The sequence below is a fragment of the Macrobrachium nipponense genome, chromosome 40 (assembly GCF_015104395.2).
Source record: "Macrobrachium nipponense isolate FS-2020 chromosome 40, ASM1510439v2, whole genome shotgun sequence".
NCBI lineage: Eukaryota > Metazoa > Arthropoda > Malacostraca > Decapoda > Palaemonidae > Macrobrachium > Macrobrachium nipponense.
This window is the reverse complement of record NC_061101.1, coordinates 9,022,822-9,031,150: the sequence shown is the minus strand read 5'-3', so window position 1 is coordinate 9,031,150 and position 8,329 is coordinate 9,022,822.

Below are 8,329 nucleotides of genomic sequence, written 5' to 3'. Positions count from 1 at the left end.
ATCACATCACTGTGATTTATATATATATATATATATATATATATATATATATATATATATATATATATATATATATATATATACATATATATATATATATACATATATATATATTAATATATATATATATATATATATATATATATATATATATATCGTATATATATACACAAACATACATACAATATATATATAATATATATATATATATATAATATATTATATAATATATAATATATTATAATATAATATATATATATATATATATATATATATTATATATATAATATATATATATATATATATATATATATATATATATATATATATATATATATATATATATATATGTATATATATATATATATATATATATATATATATATATTTTATATATTATACATATATATATATATATATATATATATATTATATATATAATATATATATATATATATATAATATATATATATATATAAAGTGAGAAGTAAAAGTATAATAATTTTAATAACGAAATGAACAAGCGTCTGCATATCAGCTGAGTGAAAAGTAAAAGTATTATAAAGTGTCATAAGTAAACGAATAATAATTCTCTCAAAGGACATATAAATATGCGTACTGAATACGTTGACGTTACACAGAACACAAGTGATGCAAATTCTGGTGCATAAAAAGCTCCTACTCAGCTTTGTAATCCATATCTTTCGGTCTATAATAATCTATCTGCTGTTAAATACCTCTTTATTGCCTTCTCATTTGTTAATGATTTTGGAATACAGTTATGAAATCTCTTGTAAATTAATTATTATTATTATTATTATTATTATTTTTTTTTTTTTTTTGCTCTATCACAGTCCTCCAATTCGACTGGGTGGTATTCATAGTGTGGGGTTCCGGGTTGCATCCTGCCTCCTTAGGAGTCCATCAATTTTCTTACTATGTGTGCCGTTTTCTAGGATCACACTCTTCTGCATGAGTCCTGGAGCTACTTCAGCCTCTAGTTTTACTAGATTCCTTTTCAGGGATCTTGGGATCGTGCCTAGTGCTCCTATGATTATGGGTACGATTTCCACTGGCATATCCCCATATCCTTCTTATTTCTATTTTCAGATCTTGATACTTAATCCATTTTTTCCTCTCTTTTCTCTTTCAACTCTGGTGTCCCATGGTATTGCGACATCAATGAGTGATACTTTCTTCTTGACTTTGTCAATCAAATTATTATTATTATTATTATTATTATTATTATTATTATTATTATTATTATTATTATTATTATTATTATTATTATTATTATTATTATTATTATTATTATTTGGTAGAAGACCCTCTTTTAGGCAAATGCTGTTAAAAGAATGGCAGAATTAAGCGAGTTGATTTACATATTGTTTTTTCTATTTTCCTTACAATTCGCTTCCAAGGCTCAGCGATGTTTCTGAGTAACTGGCTAAATTCCAATATGAATATTGGCGAGTTACTCAGAAACATCGCTGAGCATGAGAAGCGAATTGTAAAGGAAATAGAAAAAACAATATGTAAAATCAACTCGCTTAATTCTGCCATCCTTCTTAACAGTATTATTATTATTATTATTATTATTATTATTATTATTATTATTATTATTATTATTATTATTATTATTATTATTATTATTATTATTATTTCAGTAAGATGAGACTTATTCACATGGAACAAGCACACAGGGGCCATTGACTTGAATTTCAAACTTCCAAGGATAGTTGGTTTCAACCTCCCACGAGAATACCATAGTAAAGGATGAGGAAAAGAAAGGGATATCAGCAATTGCGAAGTACAAGGAAAATGATTAACAGATGAGCATCAAACGAAGATAGATTACCTTAGTGAAGGCATAAAATTAATAACTCAAATTCATTTTATAAAAAAAAAATGAAGGTGGGGGATTTTCCAGATTTCTCACCACGATACAGGAACCACCTCTGGGTCTTTGACCCAGACGGTGAGCAAATATAAATCTGGAATTTCTGAAGCCTTCTTCCTTCAATAGAAAAAAAACGGTGCCCTCTACGCTCTTTAGATGGATTCTCTGAGCATCTGGCATTGCACGGATCATTTTAAACGAAGTGGTTCCTCAAAATCTTTTTTATTCTGGTCACCATTCAGAGCAGCGTTACTCTTTTATTTTTTGGAAGGTTTTTTTATTCCTCTATTCACATTTTTTTTTTTAGAATAAATCATCTATGCTCAACATAGTAGGAACGTCCTATGATTAAAAAAGAATATCAATAGTATTGGGGAGAAGCCTATGATAATCAGGTCATTATATACCTTAGGTTACTGACTGAAAATATTCGGACAAGATTCTATGAAACCTCAAATGGTTGCTGAATCAAGGCATGCATAAGTGTGTGAGTGTGTCTGTGTTTATGTGTATGTGTGTATACAATATTCAGACACATGTCTATGCCAAGGTAAAGAATCATTTACCCCAATGCCCAGGATTCACTTCCAGAAGAGTTTTCCAGCACAGAAAAACTCCACGAGCATGACGTGAAGGCGGAGAATAGAATCGTATTTGGTCACCAAACACACTTTCCCGACATCGTCTTTGAAAAAGCAAACATTCTGTCGAAGGTTGCATCGCTTTTGGCAAGAGGACTTTTCTGTTTCAGCAATGCAAAATATATTTATATATTGTACGTATATATACAGATATTTATATGATATATGTATTATATATTATATATATATATATAATATAATATTATATATATATAATATTAATATATATATATTATATATATATATATTTAATATATTTATAGATATATATACCATATATATATATATATATATATATTATATATATATTTAATATAATAATACTATATAATATAACATAATATATATAATATATATATACTATATAATATATATATATTATATATATATATATAAATATATATATATTATATATATACATATATTATATATAATAATATATATATATATATATATATATAATATATTATATATATACCATAGAATATATATAATATATAATATATGAAGAGGAGAGAGAGAGACGAAGAGAGAGAGAGAGAGAGAGAGAGAGAGAGAGAGAGAAATCAGCCTTTATTATCCTCACTTCGACAACAATTGCCCATTTGTCTTTTCCTTTTTATCAGCGCATATTTTATCGTTCCCATCGCTCAGTTTATTTACCAAATTCCCCCTCTGGTCGTCAAGGGGTCGTCGCTTTCCCTAGTTAGCGAATCGACGACCATTGCAAATAACGACCCTTGTTGCCAAACCGGTCGCATTTTGTCCTGGGAATACCCATTATTGTAATGGGTAGCTATTACACAGGTCAGTCAATCTCCGTGCGTCTTTTTTTTTCCCCAATGTTATTGGCGCACGGTGATACACACTTGTTCATGTAATGCAAATCGAGGTCAAAAGGTCACAACGTTTCAGAGTCAGCGGCAAATGACCTTAGCTCAGGTCAGATGAGGGGTGTCATCTGTTTACTCAGCCATCACGAAGCACCTGATTTGAGGGAGAGATTTTGTCTCCATATACGGAGATTGAGGAGAACCGTTTTTAGAAAATTAGTGTTTTTCTTAATTCTTAGGTTAGGGGACTCACGATAATCTGTTGTCAACACAACTGGGATGATGTGGAGAAAGACTTCAGAGCAATGATGGAAATAAGAAATCAAGTTAATTTAGAAAAATAAGGACTTGAAATTTTTGGAATTTTAAAAGTAAACAGCACAGGCGTTTCTCAGAGGAAGCAGTAGTAAAATAAGATAACTATTAACTAAAATAAACCACGAAGATTATTAATTTATAAATTCTATTAGCTCATCAAAGTACTTCTTGGAATAATTGTAATTAGTTAATCAATTATAAGCGGTTAATGACTCTATGGGCGCTCATTCATAACTGCTTAAATTCTCAAAGAGAGAGAGAGAGAGAGAGAGAGAGAGAGAGAGAGAGAGAGAGAGAGAGAGAGAGTAAATATACAGCTTGTTTTAGCTTTATCTTCGACGTTCTCAGATAAGGCCCATTTTCCTTTGAAAAGCTGGCAGACCTTCGACCACAAAGGAGGCAATGATTGAGTTGAACATCCGTCAAAATCGATCATGGTTCCGACGCGTCTGGAGGAGGAGGAGGATGAGAGGCGACAGATAAACGAAGGAGAAAAAGAAAATATGACAGTAGTATAATGAAACGTATAAATGCATACGTGCCAAGAGAGAGAGAGAGAGAGAGAGAGAGAGACAGAGAGAAGATGAGGAACAGTGATTGAACAGAGAAATAAAAGTGAAATCAACAGCGTCATAACGTTGGGTTGGCCTGCAGGTGTCATTATTAATTTTACAATAGCTTTGACTGAGATTACTTAGAAATGATACGAAAGGGCCTTTGTTTGAATACAAACGATTTAAAGGTATAGATGGTAAGGTGTGATATATATATATATATATATATATATATATATATATATATATATTATATATATATATATATATATATAGATATATACTATATATATATATATATATATATATATATATATATATATATACACATACTATATATATATATATATATATATATATATATATATATATATATATACATATATATTTTATATATATATATATATATATATATATATATATATATATATGTATATATATATATATATATATATATATATATATATATATATATATATATATATATATATATATATATATACATAAACAAAGTTCACAATGGTGTACTCCAGATTAAACCAGCGTTCGGGAAAATAATTTTGGACGAACTCAACAAAAAATAGCCGGCATATTTCTATTCTCTCCGACAGAGTTAACTGTCAGTTGGAAGAACTCAAAATATTTTTACAGAACATACGCAGGCAAAACATGACAGTTGCATAAGCCGTGTAATACATTTTGCACAACACAATGAAATGAAATGAACAAAGAAAAAAATTGTAAAAATGAAATGAAAAATTTCAACGCTAATTGGTCAGGTCAGAGTAGATAGTGGAGCTGTTTGGGGGGGCGGGGGGTGTTACTTTTTTTAGTTACAATTCAGTCACATTTTTTGTAGTAAAAGTTTGTCTGGCTTTAATCAGTATCTCTCTCCCTTTCCTAGCAGCTGTAGATCTAAGGTTTAAATAACGTGGTTAGTGAACGCCAGTATATATATATATATATATATATATATATATATATATATATATATATATATATATATACATACACATATGTATATGTATATGTATCTTTTATGTGTATATATCATATATATGTATGGATATATATATATATATATATTATATATATATATATATATATATATATATATAAATATATATACATACACATGTATATATATATATATATATCATTTATATATATATATATATTTATATGTATATATTGTATACATATGTATGTATGCATATATATATATATATATATAGTATATATATATATATATACATACACATATGTAATTATATGTATATATATTATGAGTATATATATACATTATATGTATGGATATATATATACATATATACTGTATGGATATATATATATTTATATATAATTATTATTTATATATTATATATATAATAATATATATATATTTAATTAGATTAATTATAAATATAATATTAATTATAATATATACTATTTAATTATATCTATAAATATATCTACATACCACATGTATACATATATACTATATATATATATATACCTATATTATATATATATATATATATATATTTATATTGTATATATATACATATGTATGTATGGCATATATATATATATATATATATATATATATATATATATATATATATATATATATATATATATATTATATATATATATTTATATATGTGTGTGTGTGTGTTAGTGTGGTGATTGTAAAACTGATATAAAAACGAAACGAAATGAAAACAAAAATGTATTAAAAATATCAAGAAGAGGAAAATGAAGAAATTCATCACTAATATTAAAAGTAGATTTTGTATTACACTTTAGGGGTCTGAAATCGAATAACAATATATAGTATAGATCTTATACTACTGCATTTACTAATGTACGTCAATTTACATTATTATTTTCATAATTCATAACTCCCCCCCCCCTCTCCTCTCTCTCTCTCTCCTCTCTCTTCAGGCTTGTCAGTCTCGACAAACAAAATTGCCCAAATTATAATTCATTGCTAATTTCTACCAGTGTTATCATTTTTAACTTTTTAACGATATACTACAGATTACCAAAACAATATTCTTCATTTCTGTTCTTACGAAACTTTTACGGTTTGACTACTTGTTTTATGTGGTTTTCCTAATCACTGAATAATTGCCAAAAACGCAGACGTGTTTTACTGAGCTATAACGAAAGAAATTGTGTTTTAACCAAATGAACGCGCCTAGAAACTTTTCGCCCATTACGTTTATAGTCTGGTTAAAAAAAAAAACATCGACATCTTTCACTTCTAATTCCTTCTGATTATCTCCAGAAAATCCTCCACGACATTTGGCATTCGCAAATAAACCCACCACCGAATTTCAACCACTGCCACCGGAATATAGTTGAGGGATAATTCCCAGAACAATTTTGAAAATCTGTGCTCGCACGAGGATGCTGTCAACGCCATACCTTATCGACTGAGTCCTGAGGGCGAGTGGTGGCCTTCCAAGCACAGGCCACTAGTATTCCCTCGACACGTGTTCGGGTATATTTGAATATATATATATATATATATATATATATATATATATATATATATATATATATATATATATATATATAAGCGTATCCAAGCGCTTTCGTCTTTACTAAGACATTTTTCAAGGATTTGTTCCTTGACAATGTCTTAGTAAAGTCGAAAGCGCTTGGATTTCTGCCTATCATTTTCCTGTGGTATTCGCTTATTTAATGGAGTCACGTGCATTCACTGTGATTTTTTAAGCATATATATTAATATATATATTATTATATATATATATATATATATATATATATATATATATATATATATATATATATATATTGAAAGGAGCCCATAAAGACGCCAAAATGTAGAAAATAAATACTATATTTTCAGAGCCGTCTCTATCGTGATCTTTCTCATCATGAGAAAGAGACTGGTCTTTGGAATAGTATGGTATTTGCTTTCTGCTTTCTGGCGTTTTTATCATAGGCTCCTTTCATTAGATGGAATTTTGTTTTAACAGGATATATTTCACAGTCGTAGATATATACATATATATAATATTGATTAAGACTAAATTCCAACATGCGATAGATATATGGCCAGCGAGAATGAAGGAAAAGTATAGTAGACTAAATAAAAAAAGATGTCTGTATTATATCACTCAAATGCAGTATGTTTAAATGGGTAAAATTCGAGTGACGCAGCTGTCGAGGATGAAGTAACGGAAATCTCAGTTTTTGGGAAAGTTTAAAAAAACAACCTTCCAAAAAGTGATAATACAGAAAAAAAGGACGTAGAGTGATGAAAAAAAAGTCTGAAAATAATCTTCCAAAAACTGATAATACATAAAAAATGAACAAAATAGTGATGGTAAAAGCAAGATTTCATTCTCATCTACAACAAAAGTGTGAAAATAATCTTCCAAAAACTGATATTACATAAAAAATGAACAAAATAGTGATGGAAAAAGCAAGATTTCATTTTCACTTACAAAACAGAGTCTGAAAATAATCTTCCAAAAACTGATAATGCACAAAAAATGAACATAATAGTGATGGGAAAAGCAAGAATTTATTCTCATCTACAAAAAAAATCTAAAAATAATCTTCCACAAACTGATATTATATAAAAAATGAACAAAATAGTGATGGAAAAAGCAAGATTTCATTCTCATCTACAAAAAATTCTCAAAATAATCTTCCAAACAGTGAGAATACATAAAAAATGAACTAAATAGTTATGGAAAAAACAAGATTTCATTCTCATCTACAAAAAAAAGCCTAAAAATAATCTTCCAAAATCTTATATTATATAAAAAAAAGAACAAAATAGTGATGGAAAAAGAAAGATTTCATTCTAATATACAAAAAAATCTAAAAATAATCTTCCAAAAAGTGAGAATATAAAAAATGAACAAAATAGTGATGGAGAAAGCCAGAATTCATTCTCACCTATAAAAAAAATCTGAAAAAAAACAAGAAAGAAACAAAAAATAAAATAATTCACTTACTAGCTGACCAATAATGGACTTCTCAGAATGAAAATTTCGAGAATCATATCAAGAGAATCAGGTGATTTGCACCCAACCGTCA